General features: G+C 38.8%; 1 long non-coding RNA gene across 2 annotated transcripts in view; it reads right to left on the bottom strand.

The window, feature by feature from the left end:
• Positions 1 to 310: 310 nt before the first annotated feature.
• The window catches only part of LOC113977701, a 38,611-nt gene continuing 21,117 nt past the window's right edge, over positions 311 to 17,804 (bottom strand). The window contains exons 3-4 of one of the 2 annotated variants that reach the window (XR_003537408.1): positions 4,821 to 5,083; positions 311 to 2,691 (exon numbers count right to left, since the gene is read on the bottom strand). This is a non-coding gene — a long non-coding RNA (uncharacterized LOC113977701). The remainder of the gene's footprint in view (positions 2,692 to 4,820; positions 5,084 to 17,804) is intronic. The other variant, XR_003537402.1, reaches the window with a different exon arrangement.

The following is a 17,804-nucleotide window of genomic DNA, read 5'->3' as shown; positions in this document are numbered from 1 at the left end:
GAGAGGGTGGTTTATGGTTATTCCATACTCAGTGAAGCACTGTGTGAAACAGCAGCCTGATGCACTGTGCCAGATCTACAGTTTTCTACTAAAAACATTTCTCTGAGGAAGGCCAATATTCCTGGCCTTGCCAGGTATGGAACTGTTGGTTTTAAATTTCTACTGTGTGCTTTCATTCTTCACCAGAGTCCACAATGAAAAATTTCAGTAAAAGTATTCATTGCGTAAAAATGAACTCTGGAGTATTACAATATTCAGTAAGCTAAAGAATACTTTAGAAGACCAACTTGAAAGTCTGATAAGAGCCTGTGTCACATCAGCAGTGCTGTAGCTGTCCTGTGGTACAGAAAGAGCATGTGGCTTTTGGTGAGCATACTTAGCTTACAATATTAGATGAATAATTGTTCTAAACTTCCCTTAAAAAGAGATGCAAGGCATAGCCTGGAAAATGTCACAAGCAGTAAAGCAAATTTTTGATCTATGAGCATATGAAAAAGGTAAAGTGTCTAATAAAGACCTTTTATTTACAGTAAAGTGATTTTTTATTGTCTATAATTTTCCCATTTAATTGTTCACAATGAAGGAGTTAATGTTCAAGAGAGGAGTTCCAATTAGCTCACATCAAAAAGTCAGAAAGAGAGTTTGTCTTCAGAAAGGTGTATCACTATCCTGCAGTTCCTGCAACCAGTGCAGTGTCAGACACGTGTCTCCTGAAATCTCGAATCAGCTTACCGAAAACACATCTACCATGGTCTTACAACAAATCATTGAGGAAGCAAATTTATGTGATAGTGACTGACTGTTACACAATTAAATGTGATGGCATGAGGTATCAGAATAACATGGAAAATTTGTCCGTTGCTATATGTTATGTAAGGGATGATTCATCCCTGAAAATATCTCAGAGAAGAGGTGCAACTCAATCATCTTCATGCCAACTGCACCTCTGACATGATTATTGCTCCTTTGAAAGCAGCTGAGTTCTTTTCTAGTGGCATCATTAATTTGTGCTATTATAAGGCCAGTATGAAATTTATGAAGACGAGTTGGCATATAAATACACGTCCAGAAGGAATGTGAAAAGGAAATACATTGAAGTATGCATGATTTCAGGCATCTATTTCATTGAGTAGGGCATGTCTTGAAAAGAACATTTATGAAAATGTTCCAAATGGTGATTGCTGGGGCAATGGTGGGGTTTTTTTCCATTTTTAAAATGTTTTGTTAGCTGCTGTTGTTGGCATGATGATAAGGAAGAAAATGAAGAAATGTGAAAGGAGAAGAACAAAACTGACAGCCCATCTTTTCTAACACTGATATATATATTTGCTATTCTAATATCCTATAATGCATTATTACAATGGGAATTTTGATTGGTTCATCCATTCACACAGTTGGAGTCCGTGGATTTGAATAGTCTTTATTGGAACAGAACATTGTAAGCAACCAACATAAAGTCTGACCAGGCAAAGATTTGACCTCGTAAAGTCTGTAACTGGACTACTGTTTTTGATATCAGCATAGATCTGTACTGGAAATATGCTGGAAAACCCAAACAACTATTTTACTAGTTTGATTGCAATATCCTAACGAAGTTTTCCTGCTCTGCCGGTTAGAGTCTCTTTAAGATTATCTGACCAGAAACTGGAAAGAGAAGAAATACTATCAGACAGAAAGCTTTAAGTTGCTAATGTTTTTTATAAATGTTTTATAAATGTGTCAGAGAATCCCATGACCCACTCACAGAAAACCTGCAAGAGAGAGAAAAGCCACGCTGTGTAGCATCAGGAAAAATGTAAACCCCAGAGAAATTCCCCTTAGGATCTGAAGTTCACGACATGTCAGGCGGACCCTTTGTATGAGGCTGAATCGCAGTCTAACAAAACAAAGCTCTACTGCATGAATACCACAGTAATTGACATTATCTATTTATCACTGCTTGCAAGGGCTTTTTTTTCCAAGAGATATACTGAACTCTGATTAGAACCAGTGATGGAAATTGGGGAGAAAAGGTGTAAATATTTCAGGCATACATTTTTTTTAAGGACGTAAGAAGGGGTAAGAAAAATTTTCACACTCTTTTTGCATCCTTCTGGGGTATTGATCAACCTTTTGTATCTTGAATACTGTGGGCCTCACCAATAAACCATTTCAGTTGTTTTAGACTAAAAAAGTTTCTGGCATGGGTCAGAAAAACCAGGCAACAGATGCTGCACACATAACTTAGAATGTGTCTCCACAAAAGAGTGAAAAAGTTTAAAAGCCACAAAGGAGAAGTTTGAGGAGCTAGCTACCTCCTTGCTCCGTGCATAGGTGTGGATGAGTCAAGTGAACACACAGCACGAAGCTGGCTCTTAATTTTCCCAGTGCACAGGCTTGTGTTTATTAGTAATTCCCCCTCACTTTTGTGCAGGCACCAAGTCTGCACTCTTTAGCTGGCTGCCAGCAGGATGGTAGATTGGGCTGGGGAGGGAAGGGTTGAAGAAGGGAATGTGGGAGCCCTTGCTCTGGGAGGGTGGCACGGGGCTGTCAGAAGTGAGCAGGCGGTGCCGCAGACAATTGCAAGCAGGGGGGAGAGTACACGCTTCTCTCGTAGCTCCCTTTGATGCCTGGATCAGATCGTCTCTTGGACTAGCAAACTCTAACACCTCTTCTGAAATCAACTCCAACTGGTGATGAGCTACATCTGGCCTGTGAAATGAAAATAGCAAAACCTTTGATTGAGTCCAAGTTAAGTGGATCTTCATCATCTGCTCAGTCAACTTTTGCCAAGATGAATGATACTATGACAGTATTCTAATAATTTCTGAGGTGGATTCCCTCCTTTTTTCATCCATCTGCAAAGAACAAATTGCAAACACTTGGAAAATTTACTGCTCTGTAAGGGAAAAATTTTGCTCTTTTTGAACATATCCATGGCATTTCACTGAGTGAAATGGAGCGCTACCTGGAAGCCTGGTTCAACATAAAAACACAGACCTCAGTGTTGAAAAGGAGATCAGGCTTTTAAAAATGTCACAGTGCCTGTTTTTACATCGTTGATATGTCAGTGTTTTTCCTATAAGAAGTTGTTATATTTAACCGGACTTGGATATCTTCTTTTCAAAGAGCTTTATCTGTGGATAAAGTAGCCTGACAGAAAGAATACTCTCCATTTGCCATGTCTACCACAATGCAAATAAAAACATATCTTTACTAATACATTCACAACCGAGGTTATCAAACAAACAGAAACTTTGGCACTTAGAGTGCAGCTGTACAATGATCATTCATGTTATTCTGAAAATTTGCTGGAAAGCACTGGATTTCTGTACTTACCATACAGTGCATTGACTCTCCAAGTGCTGAAAGTAACTACTTAATGGCTCCAACATAATTTTCCATGTATGTATCAGTATTTCAGTATATCAGAAGATATTCAGCAGCCATGCAAAGCAGACACCCACGGCTTGCTTGCCACAGTGGCAGATACAGCACACTGGGACTCTGCTTCCCTCCTGGCCTTTCAGTTTCAGTGTAGGTCCTTTTATTTTTCCAAATGAGATAGTCAGATATCTACATAGTGATAGGAAAACTGACAAATCCTAGATAAGGGAGGCTACGACCCACCAAACTTTTCTCTCCCTCTGGGCTCAGGGAATAGTGAACTCTTCACCCGCCCCATTTCTGCAGAACATGCAGAGAGCATTTGCTTCACGACACACATTTAAGTAAGTTAGGGCAAGATTAAAGCTACAAGAGGTCAAGCAAAGCAATATGGATGGCTTTTTGCCAGGGAACCATGGTAAGACCTTGTTTCTCTCAGCTCTCCCCTTTACTGAAAAGTAAGAGTTTTACCACCCTGCAAAACAGCAGCCAAGCTGGCATTTCTCTTTCTCACTGTTCCTCACAGTCTGATGTCTGCCCTGGTTGGTTAAACAATACCAGTTCTTTCCTGATACAGGAGAGTAGAATAATGCTGTAGCCTGTCACAGATTTCAGTAATGGGATGTTTCTTTTCCCTGCATCAAACAAAATCATGTTGAGCTTTGTTTTCCTTGAGCTGATGAGCACATTTGACACTATCTTTGCCTCGTATCTATTCTCTCACTGGTTTAATTCCTCTGTTTTTCTCTCTTTTTTCTTCTGTCTTCTGTTTTTTTTCTCACTTTCTCTTTGTGTTCATTCTTTCTTAATCTCTTACTTGATTGCCTTCACCTTCTTCAGACCCACCTGCTGTCCCTGTCTGTCTGAGGTCATTCCTGAGGTGCTGCTGGTTGTCTCTCTCCCGTGGGAACTACAGCCACGGGCTTTATTTACTTCATCCTGCCCCAAAGCTGGATTGCAGCCAACTTCCAAGGTGCCTTGCTGCAGCCATGTGTCAGCATTTCTCCTGGACCACGGTGATTTTATTATGCCATGAGCTGAGATACCACCTTACCAGAGAGTGTAGAGTTATTTATCATTGTTAGATTTGACCCAAAGTGCTTTTAGGATTTTGGGGATCAGTTGGTGGCTTTGAAGATGAGGATAAATGCTTTGAAGGAAGGAATGATAGTTTTGAGCAAATCAGCTTTCTGTTAAATTATAGTCTGCTATAATGCAGCCTCCAACAATGACCACAGAAAATTATCTTTTCTTTTCCTGAGTCTGGCCTTAAGTAGTTGGAAACAATAGTACCAATAGATGGTTAAATAGATAGTTATGTATTACATTTTGTTATGGAGATGGAAAATACAGAGCGAAAATTTTATCATTGGGATTATTCAGAGACAGATTTTAGAGGGAAAGACTAGTAATTAGTCTCAGTTTAATCGCTAGTGGGAGATAGTTCACATTACCAAATGATTTGATGTTTCAGCACAAATGACAAACTGTGTTCAGAGAGGTCCAAGACTCTGTCAGCATGGCTGGAGACTAAATCACCTTTCCTCTTTATAGTAGATTGAGTTGTCCTTCCAAATCAGGGTTAAGGTCATTGGCAGGGCAGTCTGGGAATGAGAGCATCTGTCTGAAATATACCTGGACTGCGGATGTATTCAGAAATTCAATTTCTGACGCTGCCAGTCCCTTGACCTTCACAAGCACATGTGCTTACCAAAACCTATGAAAAGGAAAAAAAAAGAAAAAAAAAAGCCTCGATGTTTTTATTTGACTTGAGCTTCAAACTCCTGCGAATAGACCAGCAAGAGCTGCTGGATAGCATACATTACAGAGCCAAAAATAATCACGTGCTGTGGAGAAAAAGTGCATGCATTTTATCTTAATTCTAGCTTAGATGCTCTGTTTCCCTTCTTCACATGTACAGACAACTCTGCCTGCAAATTTTTTCAGGTCCTCTCATGCTCCATTGACGACAGCTAGACATTTGCTAAAGTCCTTGAGCAATCATGCCTTGTAGTAGATACACTGAAATTGCCACATCAAATAGACAAGCGCAGGAGTCCTAAATACACGTTTGAGCATTTTTCCCACAAGTTGATGTTGGGAGGGATGCTTTGCATATGCTGATGAAGTACAGACTTCCAACTGCCTGGGGAACCAGTGTCCCTCGGAGTTGAACGGTGGTGGCCTCTCCCGGGGGGCTGCAGGGCTCTGGAGGGCTGTGCTCACAGGGGCTACCTGCTTTAGCTCCGTGCAGCAACAGTGAGAGCCATATGTGGAGCTGCAGGAAAACAGATGCTGTTTTTCCATTTGTGAAATCAAGTTGTTGGAAAGTAGTCAGCTTTCCGATGTACAAGAGAGAGCTCATCTGATCAACCTGCAGAGACAGCGTGAGCTTGTTTTTTTAAGAAACATTTGTCAATATTTCCAAATTATTGGTGACTTAGAATAGTGAAAGAAATAATGGCATGGAAATAATCAGCTGATAAATGGCTTTAATAATAGGCAGGTTTTTGATGACCTGTGATTTTCATAAACAAAGGGGCTGTGCGACCTGGATTTTGACTGCCAGATCTGCTTCCAGGCATGCATCTCTAGATCAAGTGTAGGTTTACTGTAACATCTTGATTTATTATACAACAGATATAACCACTCAGTTAGATTTCTTCCTACCGTTAAACAATAACATTATTCCCCTAGAATAAAGTGAGACAGTGTTGTGTTCTCAGAGAAGCCTCAAACATGTTTGTGTTAAACCCAAAATAAATAGCTTTTGTTGGTTATTATCAACCAAAAATGTGTGCTTTAATAGTAAAATATCTAGCTCTTAAATAAAAAATGTTTATAATGTGAAGTGATTTTCTAAATCACTGTGACATAGTGAAATATAACTCTGTGTAATTTGACATCCTTTAAATATGCAATTTATCTTATCAGAAATGCAAAGATTTAAAGTATCAGCTGGCTCCAGTGGCTCCAGACTGATAAAAGGCATATTTTCTATTACTCTGATTAACAGGACAGTTTAAGATACTTGAAACAAACAAAGAAGACTTACTGGTAAATAGCAAACAAAGACTAGTGTCCTTTTACCAGGATTATGCTCTTTAAGACTGTGCCAAGATCTCTAGGATATTTTGTCAGCATGTTAGGATCCTTCACATTTCTCTGCAGTGTATCTACTTTCCACTATTTCAGAGCTATGGAAATCTGTCCTAACTTCAGTATCAAATCTACCTCTTTTCAGAAATATAGCCCTTCTGTTAATTGTATAAAAATTTAGGATATTAGTTGCAAAGAATTTAGGATATTAATCGCTCAGAATTACATCTTGGATGTCTAAAATAGATGGGGTAGAAAGTATGTAATCAGAAGTCAGACTTATTTGAATTTGTGTCAAAGGCAAAAGTTATGCTAAAGTTAACTCCAAAAGATTTAACTGCATGCAGATTTTGTCCATGTCTTTTGAATTTCTTTAATTAAACAAACCGTGTCTCACCATTGTGATGCAATCCTTGTTAAAGGTGAGGATCACTGTCACACCAGTGCAGACATCTCTGTTCAAACAAGGGGTCTTTTACAAATTGTAAAAGATGCACCAGTTCAGCTTACTTTGCCTTGACTCCCCACCAGTAACATTACACAAATTGCATAAATTAAGCTAATTCCATGTTAGTCCCTGGCACAAACAATCTTCTGGTACAATAACAATTTCTATAGAAAAGATAAAGATCATCTTTGCAGAGAATGAAGAAGATCTGAGATCAGTGAGCATCGAATGTTCACTTGCATTCAGAGAGCAAGGAACTTCCCACTGACTTTGCCTCCTCTAACCAGCAAGACAGGACGTGCACTCTGGGGAGGTCTGTATGGAACTGTATGTGAGTTTATCTTTTTCTCTCTCTTGAATACCCGCACTTGCAAACATGCTTAGAACTACACAAGGGGTAACAGCCTAAAACTGAACAAGGGTTGGTTTAGATTAGATGTTAGGAAGAAATTCTTTACTGCAAGGATGGTGAGGCACTGGAACAGGTTGCTCAGAGAGGCTGTGAGTGCCCCATCCCTGGAAATGTTCAAGGCCAGGTTGGATGGGGCCTTGAGCAACCTGCAAGGTGTTCCTGTCCACGACAGGGGCATTGGAACTAAATGATCTTTAAGGTCCCTTCCAACCCAAACAATTCTACGATTCTAAGATACTGTAAGGAGATACAGAGGTAGGACGTATGATACATATTATGTCACCATTCTTGTTACTTCTAAAAAAAAATATAGCTTCACCCTTTTGGGGAAAGGAAGAAAGGACAGAACACATCAGGCATGCTTACTCGTGCTGTTGGATGTTGGTCAGATGTTAAGATTAAGAAAGCAGTAGAATATAGAGCAACAAAGTCTGTAAAGCCCAGATTTCTTCAGCTGCACAGACTTCTATATCTTCACATTCCTACAGCTCCAAAAGCAAATCACTTCCATTCTTGTGGCTTTGTCAAATCAGAAGGAAATGCAAACTGAATATTCAGAAATGTTTTCTTGTAAGTGATATACCTTCATTCAAACTCTCAGCTTTTCTACTTCAGTCAATTAAACATTTGATGAAATTGTAATGGATATGCTTGCCTTAAAGAAGCAATGTCAGGCATAGGTTATATGCCTTATTTCACAAATGGAAGACACCACCCCATGCCCCCCTCAAAAAAAAATACTACCCTGGACAAATAAAATCTGATGGAGGGAATTTTCTGAAATTTTGTTGAACTTTGCTTAAGTCAATATTTTTTCATTCTTTATCAAATGATAGTAATGCTATTCTAGACAATGCACACGAATAGCCAAACTTCAGAACTCAAAGACATTTTAAGCTTCTGCCTAATTTTTTCTTTCATTTGGAATTGCTACTTCTCCTCAAGTGGAGGCATAGGTTAAAAAAAAAATCAAAGTATGAATTTGCTCCCCCATATTTCATAACCTCATTTACATAGCAAAATGAACTACGGGAGAGTGGGGATTTGAAAAGCAATGAAAGGTCTCCGAAAGCTGTCAGCTGCGTTTATTTTTGGTAGAAGAATAGCTTTTCTACAGCTGTTTGACCCATCTTGAAAATTGTGTATCTAAATTCCATAAGTCCCTGCTTATTTGTTCAGCTACAGTTCATACAAGCATCCAGACTTTAGTTATGTACTCAACTCATGGACATGCTAAGTCCATGGAGGCTCACCCATCACGGCTTTTTCATAGACATAATTCACGCTCAGTGAAACACAAAACTCTGAGCCAACATGGCTGCAAGTCTGGTCATCACTTTGGTTACACAGAGGTCAGGGGAAATGTGAACCAGTCATTCACAGTGTAAGGTGCATTTTCCCCTGGACAGTGATTTCAGGGCTAACTTAAAGGGCAACCCACCTGTCAGAGTGCAGGGCAGTGCTGGATTCACTCGCATTAGACTCTGTACTCCCAGCCATTGAGCTACATTGAGTTAGCACCAGTTTCACCTAACCCAATTGCCAGCTCCATGTGGGACTGCCTGAACATACAAAACCATCTGGGGTCTGATATGTGTCATGCTTGAGACTGCATAAAAAGCACTGCCCCACTCTTGCCCACGTTACTTTAAAAAGGGCTTTTTCAATGGCAATTATTTACATGATAAAATATCTATGGCAATTTTGGAGCTGTGGAGAAAGTAGCTGATGGGTAAGATTAACAAGACTTAGAAAACTTTTTCTATAGAAGATTAGCTTTTTTTTTTCCCTAAAATGTATCTCAAAGTCCAAATCTTTCTTTTTGTTTTTTTTTTAGCAGTTACTGTTTTTTGCAGCCAATTACAAGTCACTTGTAAATGAAATTGTCAGCATCCCAAAAATATATAAATAGAATTTAAACTATCCCATGAATGAGTCACTACCCTTGTGTCAGACTGGGCTAAGCAGAGTGGGTAGGTAGAACTGCTAAACTCTCAGTCAGACAACTGCTCTGTAAGCCATCAGTGCCAAGTTACTCCTGATGATTAATTCTGACTTATAGAAATATTCTTGACCTTGACTGCAACTCTTAGATTTTGTTTCTTATTGTTGTATGTGCATGGGGTTGTTTGGTTTGCTTTTTGAGTTTTTTTCTTGTTTTAACTTTATATCATGTTGGTTTGTTTTTTTTTTCATCTAATAAGAAAAAAAAGGAAAAACAGTTTGAATCGTGTCCTGTTGTGGGGACCAAGTTAATTAAAATCCTGATGTATATATACAGCTGATACTCCTCACCCTAATGAAGAACATTAATTCTAGAACATGTGTGGCTGTAGTCACATTGCTACAAATTACTGGACTCTTTCCTTTATCTGTTTCCAAGAAAGTCTCCCCCGGTTAGTTAGGAAAAAAGAAAAATATGATGCCTTAGTTCTAAGCAGCATAAATTACATGCATCAATCAGGGGAAGCTTAAATTAAAATACACATTTGGCAAACAAATATGAATATGTTGATCTCATCTGTGAATCAAAATGATTTAATGCCAGTACTGACCCCCCACTGATCAACATGAAGGTCACTGCAAACTGCTTGATTCTCATTGAGAAATGTTGTTGTGTCTGTTAAAGATGCAGTTTTATACATTCCCTAATGCTCAATCTAATCGGTAATTCCAATGTAGCAGAATTGATTTATTTCAGAAAGAAAATACAGAATTCATTTTTTTTATTTATGTAATCCAAAACAGATAGCTAAATTAAAATGTTAAAAAAATACATGTGGTGTATGGGTCTGGGCTGAAGGCTTTCCAAAGTGTTTATGATGTTTTCCAATCTAGAGGAATACTATTTGTTAAATAGAATGCTACACCTTTCAGATACCAAGTGATCATAAATCAGTCTTCCCTTATCATCCTGTTCATGCTTTCTGGCTATAGGAATAACTAGTTTAACTCAATTATCAGACAAAATATTGCTCTGAATGGATAATCCAAGGCCAGTTGGGTTGTCACTGCTCTCAGAGGTCTTGTGAAAACTGATGAGTAAGGCAAGTGGTTTTATGGAAAACTTGAACCAGTCTTTGCCTTTTATAATGTTTTTGCCTGCAGTTAAACAATCTTTGAAGTAGGGCTGGAGAAAGTCATCATGGCCCCAAGGTAGAAGGCACTGGGAAGAAGGGCCACACCATGTGGTAATGATACACAAGTTCGGGAGCTCCTGTCACTCAGTTTTGGTGCAGTCCCTGATGGGAGCAGAAGCAACAGGGAACAACATCAGATTTCACCTATGGGGACAAAGTCCCCAGTGAGGCTCAGGGGAAGAGTTCAGTCCAGGAAATATATCTTCCTGCAACAGACCCAGTGGATAGAACTCATGATGTTTAGATACATTCAGGCATGTATGGAAATGGGGTTTTCCCATGGGTATGAATGTTTTTACATGGTCGTTTGTGAAAAATTGCACTTTCTAAGTAAACATTTCACACCTCTGTAACTGGGGACTACAGCAGTGGTAAAAGCCAGCTTCTCAGTTCTGCTAAAAAACAGAGTCCTTTTTTGGCTACAGTGTGAAATTATGACTTTCAATATCCAAGACTAAACATTTTTCTTTCTTATATAATCCTTGCCTGTCTCTCTACTTAAGAATTATTTCCATCAGAGGATTTGTTCTGTTTATTTCCCTCTTCTTCTCCATGTGGAGCTGACACATTCTCCACTGATATTCAATAATCAGGTCTTACCTTCTAAAGCACCCAATAGCCCATCTACAGTGTGAAAATCCGTTAAAGCAGACTCCAGTTTTAACTATCTAGTGGGAAAAATCAGAAAGGGACACCTTAAAAATGCATCTTGACAGGACCAGATCAAATGTTCACTAAGGAGAAAAAGAATTTTGAAATTATTGTTCACCTTGAACAAAGCTTAATTCATTAATCTCTGTCATTTAGATGAGAAGAAACAAGAATTCACTCATCTTTTTGTTTAACAAAATAAAACCATCAAAAGCACACACTACTGCAATGTTACAGTGCAAGCCACGAATGAGCTTTTTGGATCTTTGACTTTATTTAGGTCTTACTGGCCTTGACGAAATTCTCAAATAAAGTATTGCAGAACAATGAGGGATAATACTTTTGAGCTTTTCCTACCACATAAACACACACTACATAATATAATAAACCATAAAATTATAAGAACTGCATCTTTGTCTTTTCTACTTCCCATTTGCTATCTTAGGTAGTTTCCTGCCTTAGTCCATCAGTCAAAAATCCCTGAGCAGTCAGAGGTAGTTTCTATTATCAACTGGATATAGAAATATTATGCACCTCTCTATAAAGAAAAAATTTTGTCATTATCAGCCCTTCACACCTCTATGTAGATGTTAAGTTGGACGGCTCCTGTTTGAGTGAGGCATCTCTGAGTTCTAGGGACTAAAAACACTAACGTTTGCTTTGGAAGTTGGAGAGCAGGTAACTGTGGCTCTCAGGGTGGTCTCTGGAACTTGGTTTCAGATCAAGGCATTTTGTAATAGCAAGCCACTGAGACTGTGGACGGCATAGCTAAAAGGCCATTGTAGATACACCTCAGCAAGAAGTAGATACACATGATACGTATGTCCATTCTGCACTTTGAGGCAGAAAGAGTTTTTCAATGAAGAAATCAAATACAAAAATCCACCTCTTATGACAGAAGTACGGCATTGCTGGACCACTTCTTCACATCTCCAGTTACTTCATATTAAAGTCTGCTGGGACAAGGGCAGGTATTACCTTACCTCAATACCTCAGAAAATTTCAATGTCCATAAATTCCAACACTTTTGACAAACCTGAAGGTCATGAAATTTTATGTAAAGGAACAATGTCCTTATCTCAATTTTAATTAAAAGCACATATCATAAATGTACATAATGCACTTCCCAGCTTTGCGTCTTTGAAGTCAAAGCTTTCCCATTACCAAGAGTGGTGGTCTGAAAAAAAAAAGCTAGACACGATCCCAGTATGGGGAAACTGGAATCTTTTACTGAACACGAGAACACAATTTAAAGGCATCTGGGGCTGGACATGTTAATGAAGGGGACAACCTATGTTAATTGGGGAGTTGCACAAGTTTTTACTGCGGTTTCCAAATAGTTAATTTTTCTTCTAGTAGGATTACATGGGAGATAGAGGGATTACAGGGGTTTAGACGTGCTTTTAACAATCATCTCAAAAAGTCCTTTCTTAATTCTTCTTGGAGCCAGGTTTATATCTCCGGGTTGCACATTAACAGGTCTCAAGACAAGGGTCCAAACTTCTTGAATTACGAGATTTTTGTCAACCGAGCTTTCTTTTGTTGAAAGCTGGGTTTGGGCTCCTACAACCAAGCTGTCAGAAAAATTTCAGCATTGATTATTTGCTAAAAGTAATTCTTTGTTGTCTGTATGGAGCCTCTTTGGTTTAAACTAATCCTACCTCTGACACTGAGGAGTGAGCAGGCCTCACTGTTCACCAGCATTCATGTGTGACTGACCTCAAATGAAGTGTAAAGACACAAACCCAGCTCTAACTGGACAATGGTGTGAACATGGCCATCTTCTCTGCTGTGGCATTTGCAGAGCCAAGTAGAGAAGCAAAGCCTGACGAACTTAAGCCATTTTTTTCCCCAAAACTTTATTTTCCTTCTCTGAAGAAGAGAGACGATCTGAGAGAGCATCCCTAATATGATGAAGATGGAGCAGAAACTGACGGTACTTCTGCACTCTGTGATGACATTTGGTGCAGTCACACACAGAACTAGATAATCCAAAAGATCTGACCACTGAAAGTGAAGTAATCCTTTAGATAATGCTGCACATTGGAAACCTGTGGCTCTTGCCACTGCTTACACTTTAACCAGTATCAGTACCAGATCCATATAGGAATTGCATTCCTGTTGAAGTTGAAGATAAAGTGCCAGTAGCCAGAGACATCATTTCAGCGTATAAATGAAGAGAGAAAAGACAATGTCAAGTCAGTACTAGCTTGCAAATAGGGCATGATGCTGCTAGTGAGTTTGCTTCATGAAATTCTATATCCTTGTCATGAGTAAAACTACTGTAATGTCAAATGTCTTTATTTTTTATCTGCTACAGTATGAACAAGGAAAGAATCTTTCCCCCATATCTTTTTAATTTCTCTCAGAAGGTTATCGTTTAGCTATTATTTTAATTTTTAGTCAAATTTCAGACCTCTTTCAAAGCAAGTTTTTATCTTTATTTGCAAGAGGAAGAAAGCCAGATTTTATCTGTTACGATATCAGTAATTATATTAGCATTATATTAGTAATTTTTTGCTGAACAAATGCATAAAAACTAAGACCCTTTTACTCAATGAGTTTACTTTTGGATGAGTTTCGACATGCTTTCTCTTTGCTATCAGTCATAGATTTAGTCAAGACAATAAATCCTCACAAAATAAACATTATCACTTGCAACATTGATGGATATTTATTTATCAGTAAAGAGGAACATTGCTCTTTTAATACATGCAGATTAGCTCCTAACTGATAAACAATTTCCCAGCTTTGCAGCTAGAACTGGTTGATCAGAAATAGATATATGTGTCTGAGTGACTTGACCTTCATCTATTGATCAAGGGTAGTTGGCAAGAACTTAAGTAATAGCGTTCTTGGCTTCGCACATCACTTTCATATTGATAGGGTGAATTGTTTCTGAGTCCAATACTTATCTGCTGGTGAAATAGGGGAACATATGAATCTAGTCAGTCACACCCAAAATATTGTGGAAACTAGAAGCAACATATGTACTTCCTTGAATTTCTCCCACTGTATGGAGCATTTGGAAATGCAGCGACTCTTTGGAGAGGCTCTTGCTCAGTATCTAGCTAATATGTGGCATCCCCTGTTACAATCTGGAAATTGCTTAAACCATTGGGGAAAATCAGCTGCTTCTGTAACAACACAAACCAAAATACGTCTCCCAGCTAAAGCTTCACTCCCAAGCCTTTTAAAATGTCTCTGTTAAAACTACAAAGGCAAAATGAACTCATCTTCCTAAATGCATTAAAAAGAAGGAAATTGGATCCCTCTTCCCTTGAGGTCCAATGTCATCATCATGGCTAGGCTTCGCCAACGAAGATTTGGGAAAGGCACTACCCACGTTTGTTGCAAGCGCGCTGGTGGCTAAAAAGGCCAATACGAGATAGACACGTCCTGTTGCAAAAGGCACAGCAGAAAGACTCCTTAGATGGTATATTCTGCAAGGTACGATTCTTTCTGCGTTGCCTTTTCTCCTCACGAGTGATCCTGCGTGCTTTCTCAAAAGCATCAGCAGCGTTATAGATGGTGTGTCTCCAGACCTCCTGAGTGGAGGCCAGAGTAGACCAGTTATGGTGATCAATATGGTCAAGGCTGAGATGTTGTTTCAGAGAGTCCTTGTATCCTCTCTTCGGGGCTCCTCTCTTGTGGCAGCCGGTGGCAAGTTCACCATAAAGCAAGATCTGAGGTCCAATGTATCCTGCTAACAAAGGTTAGTCATCTTCCGTCACCTTCATCCTCAAACAAACTGTTCTGTAGAGTGTTTTTTGTGCATTGCTGGGGAATAAACATGCCTTCAGCATCCCACCTGGCACCCACACGGCATGGTGGAAGAGGAAGAAATGCTCACTGTAGAGTCAGCTTCTTCCCCCTTCCTGTCTTTCAGCAGAAGAACATCATCCTCCTTCTTCAAAATAAATAGAAAATATTTTTATTTGGTCCAATCTCTCACTGAATACAAATCAGGGTAAAAAGCTCTGCAATGGCTCTACAGCTAAGAACTATTATCTATGTGTTTTGATCAGTTATAACAGCAATGGTCTATAGACTGCAATTTCCTGTTCTGAAGTGCTAAAACTTATGAAAATAAACTCCAAAGCTTAGTAAGCATCCTTTAATCAAATAAAATTGTCAGTATGAATCTACCTATGCTAGCATAACCTTATAAAAAATGGTCAATGGTAGTTTTTTTGCGCTGTGAAATCAAAAACTGCAGTTGACCTCAAATTATGAAGGATAAATTTGATACATCAGTGATGCTTTGTGTTTATTTTTTCCTTATTTATACTCTTTTTCTTCCTTTCTGTCTGTTTTACAATGTTTTCTCATCCTTCTTTGCGTAATCCTCACCATTTTAATTATGTCTGTTTTATTAAATCATGTCTAATTAGAAAATTTTAAATTCCTCATTACAGCACATTCTCATGCAGAATTTGAAATAGGAGTGATTATGAATTGTTCTAATAAGCACCAGATTTGCACTCTTTAAAAGACTGGAATTGTTGTTTATATCTGTATGCACATTAGTTTACTTCAAGATGTGTTAGATTACATTAATTATGTTTGCATTTGCAACAGAGAACATTAACAGTCAATGCAAACCTCATTCCTCCGAATTCTTGAAGAGGTTTTTTTTTGTTTTTCTTCTTGACAACATGTATTTGTCATATAGGGAAAATTTAAGAGGGATGAGCAGATCTTGCTGCTGGAACCTGCAAGACCAGTTTTTCATTGTGCTGCAGACTAAATGTAAATACCTGCACCTTTTTAAGAAGTCTGTTAAAAAGTTCTGATTTTGCAACTAGCCATACTTTTATTTCACTTCAATCCTGATCTGTCTCAAAAGCAGGCAGATTTATTGCAGCAGTGTCTCCATGTGGGCTTCTAACAAAACAAATGTGACCAACTGAATTTTGCCTCCAGTTTTGATGAAAACAACTCCTTGCTAAGCAAAATACAAATAAATGGTTTTGATAGTTTTTAACCAAAGTGATTTAAGTAGGAATTGAGAGAAAATAACTGTCAGCCAGTATCTGGAATTAGCCTTCTGGTGCTTCTATTCTGTCTCTGCCTGCTTATTTCAGGCTGCACAAATCCCTGTAGCTAGCAGACATAACCCTGCTGTTATCAGAGGCAGCATGTCCCTTATATGCACAGATGCACATCGGGCATCCCAGCTGACCTATGGACGCAGTTTTCACAGACTTCTAAGGCTGGCCAAGGGTAGAGAAGAATGCAATATTAAGTAGTTAAACTCCAGCTCCTTAACACTTGGTGTCAGTTTATAAACAGACTCAAGACATAAGCAAAGAAACTTGCTTTATGCCTCATGAGAATAAGTACATCTTTTCAGATCCTTCTAGCCTATGGCCAGAAACAAAGATACTGGGTCAAGTGGTCAAATTATATTTCTTTTCTATTGTTTGGCATTTCCATGGCAAAATCTTTATATTGCAAATGGTACCAGAACCAATCATACCACTGAAATCAATAGGATAAGTTACAAAGCAACTTACTGCTCAGAGGATCCAAGAGCATAGCAGTCTAAACCTTAATTAGCACTGAAGAGTTTATTTAAATATTTTTACTGTATTTGCCTCTTTCTGAAACGTCTGCAGTCAAACCATAATTCCACAACATTTATTTGTTATTCAAAGCAATTTGATGAATAATTCTGTAATAATTTTTCTCAGTATATTGTGAATATTCAGGATTTGAAACATGAACTGTGATTGCTCTCCTAAATCAAGTGCTGTTTTACTATTTCTTTGGTGAATGACAGTCTTAGAATCAAGTGAATGTCTGGGGGGGAGGGAAAAAAGAGAACTAAAAGTGAATATTATTCAGAATTTGCATAAATTAACTTATGGTGGGCACTCTTGCCATGGCAAAAGCAAGCTCATTTATGAGAAGCAAACATAAATGGCAGGCAGGCATATTGTTAAAACATATTTGTTCAGCAATAGTACATGTAACCTGGAATTATACTTTTTAGTTATTAGATGTGCTATAGCCTAAAATTTGATGGAAAACAAAAAGGGGAAAAGACAAGCAACAGGTCTGAGGAGGCATTAAAAAAGAATTCTTGCAAAGGAATTCTCACAAAGGAAGTCTCTGTACAGTTAAAATCAGTTTAGGTATTCCCCTCCGGCTCTGGAAAACAGACATTACAACACTGCACCCAAGAACTTCAGTGTTTTATGAGAATGCAGACACACACTCTAAATGCAGTGACCTCAGAGGCAAAGGCTCATGTTTGGAGGCTGACCCTTACCTCCTGTTTGTTAAATTACTAATCCCTGCATGTTTCTTCAGCAAGCCCTCCACTATTTTCTGGATGACTGAAAACCACGGCTTGGCTTAGCTCTTTCGAGTTTGGCCTGTGAGCAGTGGTGATATGGTGATGCTTGAGGGTGCAGCTGACACCACTGCAGCTCCAGAGGCAGAAGTGCTTCTGCTGGGTGGTCACCAGGCTTAGCAATGAGCCTCCCACCACCACCTACCCCGGGGACGAAACAAACTACAACTATTTGTCCTTGACATTCCTGGGCTGCATGAAAAGAAACATGCCAGGCACCCACCAAAGCTGCTCTATCACTCCTCTCCTCAGCTGGACAGAGGAGAGAAAATACAATGAAAGGCTCATGAGTTAAGGGCAGGGAGAGATCACTCACCGATTACTGTC

This window comes from Neopelma chrysocephalum, unplaced genomic scaffold (genome assembly GCF_003984885.1).
Source record: "Neopelma chrysocephalum unplaced genomic scaffold, ASM398488v2 Primary Assembly neopelma1_22, whole genome shotgun sequence".
In the NCBI taxonomy this organism is placed as follows: domain Eukaryota; kingdom Metazoa; phylum Chordata; class Aves; order Passeriformes; family Pipridae; genus Neopelma; species Neopelma chrysocephalum.
The sequence above is the reverse complement of the archived record's forward strand: the minus strand, read 5'-3'. Positions and strand labels throughout refer to the sequence as shown.